Raw genomic sequence first — 7,608 nt, forward strand, 5'->3', positions numbered from 1 at the left:
ATCTTATAATGCTGACCGTAGGCTTGCATGTATTAAACAGGAAGATGTTTCACTATTTCTTCTCCGTCCTATCAGCTTTTCTCAGACCTTGCGGCCGTGTATGCACCAGCAGACGGCAGAGGTTAGTTAATTTCTTTACAAAGTCCAGCCAAAGATCAGCATCTTTAAGCTTCTGTCACACCACTGCACTCCAGCCTGAGCAGCAGAATGGGATCCCACCTCCAATACAGACAAACAGCAATAAAACAAAAATAAGCCTCTGTGCTTCTTGACGTCTTCTTCCAATACTCTATTGGAATTGCTTTTGGCAGAGTGTCATTGGTGGCTAATTGCCAAATCTAGAGGATGCTTTTCCTTTCTTAGCTGACTCTCTGGAGCATTCGACCTGTTGACCTAGTGCCTCAAAAAGTGGCATCCGTGACACCCATGCCTTCCTGGCTTCCTCCAGGCCCTGAGATGTTTCCTGAGAGTGCTGGTGTTTCTCAGGGCTGAGGCCCTCCACGGCTTCTGCCACCACCTGTCTGTGCTTGTGTCCCAGCCCTCTTGCTATAGCCAGACCTTTCTCCACCCCTGGGCTCCTCATACTCAGAGAGAGAGCTTGCCCCCTTCCCTCTTTCCCCTTCCTCTCTCCCACTCTCCCCTCATTCTATTTTATTGTTATTATTTTTTGAGACAGTCTCGCTCTCTCGCCCAGGCTGAAGTGCAGTGGCATGATCTCAGCTCACTGCAACCTCTGCCTCCCAGGTTCAAGCGATTCTCCTGCTTCGGCCTCCCCAGTAGCTGGGACGACAGGTATGCGCCATCACACCCAGCTAATGTTTGTATTTTTAGTAGAGACATGGTTTCCCCATGTTGTCCAGGCTGGTCTTGAACTCCTGACCTCAAGTGATCCACCTGCTTCAGGCTCCCAAAGTGCTGGGATTGCAGGCGTGAGCCACCGCGCCCGGCCTTCACCCTCATTTTAGAAGGCCTCCTCCTCCTCCTCTGTTCCATTCCAGCATGCCACTTGCTCTGTCACTCATGCCAGAAGCCTGGGAGCCACGCTAGGTCCCTCCCTGTCCCTCGCCCTGTAAAACAAATCAGTTTCCAAGCACTTAGCCTCTAGACATTTGTGGACTCTGTCTCTTCTTCACTATTTCTTTTTCTTTCTTTCTCTCTCTCTTTTTTTTTTTTTTTGAGATGGAGTCTCGCTCTATCACCAGGCTGGAGTGCAGTGATGTGATCTCCGCTCACTGCAACCTCCACCCCCACGTTCAAGCGATTCTCCTGCCTCAGCCTCCCGGGTAGCTAGTACTATAGGCACCCACCACCACCAGCAGCTAATTTTTGTATTTTTAGTGGAAACAGGGTTTCACCATGTTGGCCAGAATGATCTCAATCTCTTGACCTTGTGATCTGCCCACCTCAGCCTCCCAAAGTGCTGGATTACAGGTGTGAGCCACCGCACCTGGCCCCTTCTTCACTATTTCTGTATTCATGTCTTAACTCAATCTCTCTTAAGTCTACCTGGATTTCTGGGCCTCCTATATTGCCTTCAGGCCTCCAGTTCTAATCCCTGCAGCCTTTGGCCCCCAGTCCCATCTACACTTGCCTAAACTCACCCTGATCTTTCAAGCATCTGTTTCTTCCTTCCCAACTTCCTGGAATGTCCTGCCTACCTTTTTCCTCAACTACTGAATTTCTCATGTTCCATAGCAGGTGCTCACCAGTGGTAATGGGCGTTTCAGATGGGCCCAGCATCATCCTTCCCGTCTCAGCTTAGGCAGCTCCTCTTCCAGGAAGCTCCTCCTGATCCTCCAAGGCTGTTCTCACGGCTATCATGATCATTATCACTTTGCCTGTCTCCCCACTATGCTCAGTACATGATAAGTGCTCAATAAATGTAGGATATATTATTTTGAAATTTGTGCTTTTCTGTAGGCCCAGCTACTTGGGAGGCTGAGGCAGGAGGCTCACCTGAGCCTGAGGAGGTCACAGCTGCAGTGAGCCCTGATCACTGCACTCCAGACTGGGTGACCAAGCAAGACTCTGTCTCAAAAAACAAACAAAAAAAAAATAAAGAAAAGAAATGTATACTTTTTATTTTTATTTTTGAGACCAAGTCTCACTCTGTCACCTAGGCTAGAATGTAGTGGCGTGATCTCGGTATACTGCAACCTCTGCCTCCTGGGTTCAAGCAATTCTCTTGCTTCCCAAGTAGCTGGGATTACAGGAGCCACCACCACACCTGTCAAGTTTTCATAATTTTGGTAGAAAAGGGGTTTCACCATGTTGTCCAGGCTGGCCTCGAACTCCTGACCTCAGGCGACCCATCTGCCTCAGCCTCCCGAAGTGCTGGAATTGCAGGCATGAGCCACTGCACCGGGCCAAATTTGTACTTTTTAAAGCTCTAGTACTACTTTTCAATATTTACTCTGAGTTCACAGATGCTTTTTCTCAAAATTTTGGAAACCAACCCATTAAGAAGACATCATTTAGTGAGAAGCCACCACGTCAGGCACTACACATGACGTAACTCATTTTATCTTCACAACAGCCTGGCAAGAAGGATATTTTTCATCTGATTTACAGACCAAGAAAATGAAGATCAGAGAAGTTACGTAACTTCCCTGAAGCCTCACAGCCACTGCGTGCAGAGCAGGGATTCGAATTCACACTCTCCTTTAGCTGTCCCACACCCTGCGCTGTGGCAGAGGAAGCATCCTGGCAAGACACTGGCTCAGGCTTTTGAGGAAATAGTGATTTGGAACTTGACAGTGACCTTTTTAAAACTTCAGTCTTAAATTAGGCAGTTACCTGCTGACCTTATACCTAGAAACCCCTGGCTAGAGAGGCGCCCCTGGGATGTATCTAGAAACTTCCCTGAGATGCATTGGTCAATTAGAAACCACAAGAATCTCACTAACCTGCTCCATCCCAGAGCCTGGGATGGCAAAGTGATACAGCAGAAAAGGGCTATGTGGCTCACAAGGACAATGTAGACATCATGACTCTGAGATAACAGAACAGAGGCACAGAGAGGTTAAGTAACTTTCCCAAGGTCACACAGTAAGAGAAAGAGTGAGCCAGGATTTGAAACTTGGTCTGTCTCACATATAGGCCGGCATCCCGTCTACAAAATAGAGCTAGTAATAATACCGGCCTCTTAAGGTTTTTGTAACGATCTGATAAGAAAATATCCGATAAGCCACTTTATGAACATGGATCACAGCTGGGAGTGACAAGCCGTCACTATTGTCCATCAGCCAATTGTCTGGGATGGCCTAAGGTTGCATCATACCTACATAAGCCACAGAAAAACTGACTCATGCAAGAATCAGGGCTGGGCATGAATGAATGAGAAACTCTGTTTAAATGGAGCCCAGACTGAACGAGAACCAAACCTGGGTTCTGATACCATCGGATTGACTACCTATGGCAGAAACAGCCCAAGCAAATATGTGACCAAATGCTAACGTCACACCTGAATGTTTAAGTTGTTGCGAATTTGAACATTAATCTGTGTTTAGGGGATGACCCAGGGGAAAGAATAAATCAAGCCATCCCTGCGGTATTTGGGGCAGTGGCGACATCCCGTTGACATGGTGAGAACAAGGATGCAGGCTGACTTTTCAGGCTCTTAGGAATATCACTGTAGGATCTGGATCCATTCTGAGGAATCTTTCCTCTCCACTCCCACTGGCTATTAGGAATCTTAGGAGCCAATAAGCTAGGAATTTCGCTGTTTATACTTTCTTCTTCTTTGTTTTGATGGATTAAGGCACATAATTGTTCTAGAACACCCTACAGTTTCCAACTGCCTTTCATTGACATTGACACCATTAATGTCACCATGCAAGAATGAACTGTTTACTTGCCCGAGAAATTGCATGTGGGATTCAAAACTTCTAATATTCATTTTTTCAACCAATTATCTCTCAGGACTTTTTTCTGATGGTGTTTGAGACGGTGACTGATATCAGCATTTTCCCCAGGGTCTGGATGCGCACCAGTTTAAAGCCCGGCTGACTCTGTGCCAGACCTTCAAACGAGAAGGACCGGCCAGGTACGGTAATCCCAGCACTTTGGGAGGCGAAGGTGGGTGGATCACAAGGTCAGGAGATCGAGACCATCCTGGCCAATATGGTTAAACCCTGTCTCTAATAAAAATACAACAATTAGCTGGGTGCAGTGGTACGCACCTGTAGTCCCAGCTGCTTGGGAGGCTGAGGCAGGAGAATTGCTCAAATCCAGGAGGCGGAGGTTGCAGTGAGCTGAGATCATGCTACTGCACTCCAATCTGGCAACAGAGTGAGACTTTGTCTCAAAACAAAACAAAACAAAACAAAACAAAACAAAACAAAAAGGACCAATGATGTAAGGGGTTCTCCAATTATAAAATTAACAACTGGGAGGGGGAAAAAAATCACATCACTAACTTTGGCAAATTAGCTGAAAAAATTTTTATGTAGAGAAAAGAAGACTTGGAAGATTGTCTTCGGAATGAAACACTGATCTTCTTCAGGCATCAGCAAATAGAACAATTGATTGTGACCAAGTCCCTTTCTCATGGACCAAGTTCATTCCCAATATTTTAGCAGTGGCATGAGGTAGACTGTATATGATGATCCTCTTCAATAAGGTTCTTCTCTTTCAGTGAAATATGGTTTTCATTGATTTATGGACACATCTAGAACTATTATTTTGGCAGGTTTTACAAGGCCTTTGTTTCTACGCCTTCTCAGAATCAGTGTGGATGCAGCAACTCTTTGACATTTATTCAGAAGCTCTCGTCATAGCCTGGAAAACGTGCAGCCTCTTTTGCAAGAGTGAACATGGTTGCCTTTAAGCCAGATCTTAACCACTGTGAGTGCATTGTGCAAAGCACAAGTGCCAGTGATTAACAAAGAATGTTTACCTAATTTACTTCAGATCTGGTCTCAGTTAAAGGTTAGCTCATCCTTATCAGGTGGCCACAGAAACTATATCCCAGTAGCAGAGTGACCTTTGGAAGCTAGAATGCCAGTGAATGGTCTTGAAGTGAGATCACGGGGGCCAGTTCTTCACTTCTTTAAGCAGAGTTGAAAGACTTTCTTCTTTCCAGCTTTCTATTTTCCTTCCTTGAGCTATTTTCTGTAAGTCAGACCTGGTTTGCTTCAATACTACATACGAGCTGTAAACATAAATTAACTACACGAGACAGTTGGCTGCATGGCTGCCAGCCCTGCCCTGGTGGACAAATGACTCTGGGGAGTGTCCTTTTCAATGCTAGTATTGAATTGAAATACCACCTCCATTTGAGGTGGTAAGCCTCCATTCCTCATATTTTTCATCCACTCCCCCTTTCCTTCCTCTCTCCGCAGCAGGGGACTCTGCACAAGAGACCAATGGGTTAGCCAGCAGGTATAGGCAGCTGTGAGAATAGGTCTCTCTTTTGCCCAGGGGGAGGGAGATACCAGCTTAACTCATGATCAGGGACTTTATTCCCTATATCAGGGAGCTCAGAATCCAGCCTCAGTGTTCCTATTAATTTCTTGTTAGTTTCACAGCTCTGGGTGCCTGCACTTGCCGACAGTAGGCTGTTAAGAACATATGTTGGAAACCACAAGGGTCTCACTAACCTCCTCTGTCCCAGAGCCTGGGATGGCAAAACACTACACCAGAGAAGGGCCATGTGGATCACAACGACAGTGTAGGCATCATGACTGTGAGATAACAGAACAGAGGCACAGAGAGGCTAAGTCACTTACCCAAGGTTACACAGTAAGAGGAAGAGTGAGCCAGGATTTGAACCCTGGTCTGCCTGACATCAAGGCCAGCATCCCATCTATATAAATGCAGCTAATACTAATACCAGCCTCTTCAGGTTTTTGTAAAGATTTGGTGAGAAAATACACGATAAGCCACTTTATGAACTGTGGATCACAGTTGAGAGTGATAGGTCATCACTGCTGTCCATCGGTCAATTATCTGGGATGACCGGAGGTTGTGCCATAGCCACAGAAAAATTGACTTGTGAAAGAATCAGAGCTGAGCCTAAATGAAGGAGAAACTACGTTTAAATGGAGCCCAGACTGAACAGAAACCAAAGGTGGGTTCTAATACCATTACTCATCACTGTTACCCAGCTATGATCCTGCTCCCCTAGGAGGGTGGCTCTGACCTTGTCATTCCCAACCCTGGCACCCCCAGAACATGCTAGAGTGGTTGTGAAGGGAGAAGATGACAAGACATGAGCTCTCTGGGTTAAGGTGAGTGGCAGACAACAGAACCCACAGAACAGAGAAGTACCTAGACTGAGTACACTGGGGGAAAAGCAACCTTCCTGAGATTTTCTCCAGCGTGCCAAATTCTGTGCTACTCAAGAGAATTCCCACTCATCACTGCCAAATGAACCACGGAAGAGATAGAAACTTTGATCCTGTGTTTCTTTTAATTATGTGGATTACAGACACTCAACTTTGGTTCTATCTTAAGAAGATTCAAGTTTAAATAACTCCCATTTTTTTCTTTTCTTTTTTTTTGAGATGGAGTCTCCCTCTGTTGCCCAGGCTGGAGTGCAGTGGCATGATCTTGGCTCACTGCAACCTTCACCTCCTGGGTTCAAGCGATTCTCCTGCCTCAGCTTCCCGGAGTAGCTGGGACTACAAGTATGTGCCACCATGCCCAGCTAATTTTTTTTTTTTTTTTTAGTAGAGAAGAGGTTTCACCATGTCGGCCAGGCTGGTCTTGAACTCTTGAACTCAGATCATCCACCCGCCTCAGCCTCCCAAAGTGCTGGGATTACAGGTGTGAGCCACCATGCCTGGCCAAATGACTCTCAATTTAAGTGATGATATTTAAAAATAAATTTTGTATTATCTAAGAAGAAAGTTTTATCTTGAAAAGATATCTGGCTTGGATGGGTCAGAGGGCTATGAAACAGGATGGCCTTAGTCAGTAGCTAAAAAGGCTCTTGAAACTGTGGGCTAATGGCAAATGCCCTTCATGAAACACAGGCTAAGATCAGATTTCATTTGTGAAACACAATGAGACCCAATGAGACCCAGGAAGTACGTGAGCAGATTTACTAACAAAACGTTGTTTCCTTGAAATCTTAGATGTTTCTGCATTTTGTGTCTACATGTTGAGAAATAGCCTCAACCAAAATCGAAATGATATTTCCCTTAAAAACAGCACGTGCCAGACGCTGTGCTGAGAGTCTTCCAGGTGTTATCTCACTGACCTAGCCTTTATTAGTCTTATTTACAGATTAGGCAACTGAAGCTCAGGGCAGTTGAGTAACTTGTCGGGAATCACACCACAGGTAGACGGTGGAACTGATCCACCAGCTGATCTGAATCACATCTCCCAGCAGAGCCTGAAATCTGAATCCACCACTGAGGCTGGCTGCCTCTCAGAGCTGTATTCACGAGGAGGGATTTTGCCCAACGTCTTCACACCCTGCTGGCCACATCCTCTGGGACAGACCTCATAACCCTACTAAGTTAGCACAAACTCTGAGGTCTGCCCACTGAGGCCTACTCAGACTCTTCTGAGCCAGAGCAGAAGAGCACCCAGAGACTTCCCAGTGAGCAGAGAGGGGCCTCCCTCCTTGATTGGGACATAGGAACCGCTGTGTATTTGCTC

This window comes from Saimiri boliviensis, chromosome 17 (genome assembly GCF_048565385.1).
Source record: "Saimiri boliviensis isolate mSaiBol1 chromosome 17, mSaiBol1.pri, whole genome shotgun sequence".
Taxonomy (NCBI): domain Eukaryota; kingdom Metazoa; phylum Chordata; class Mammalia; order Primates; family Cebidae; genus Saimiri; species Saimiri boliviensis.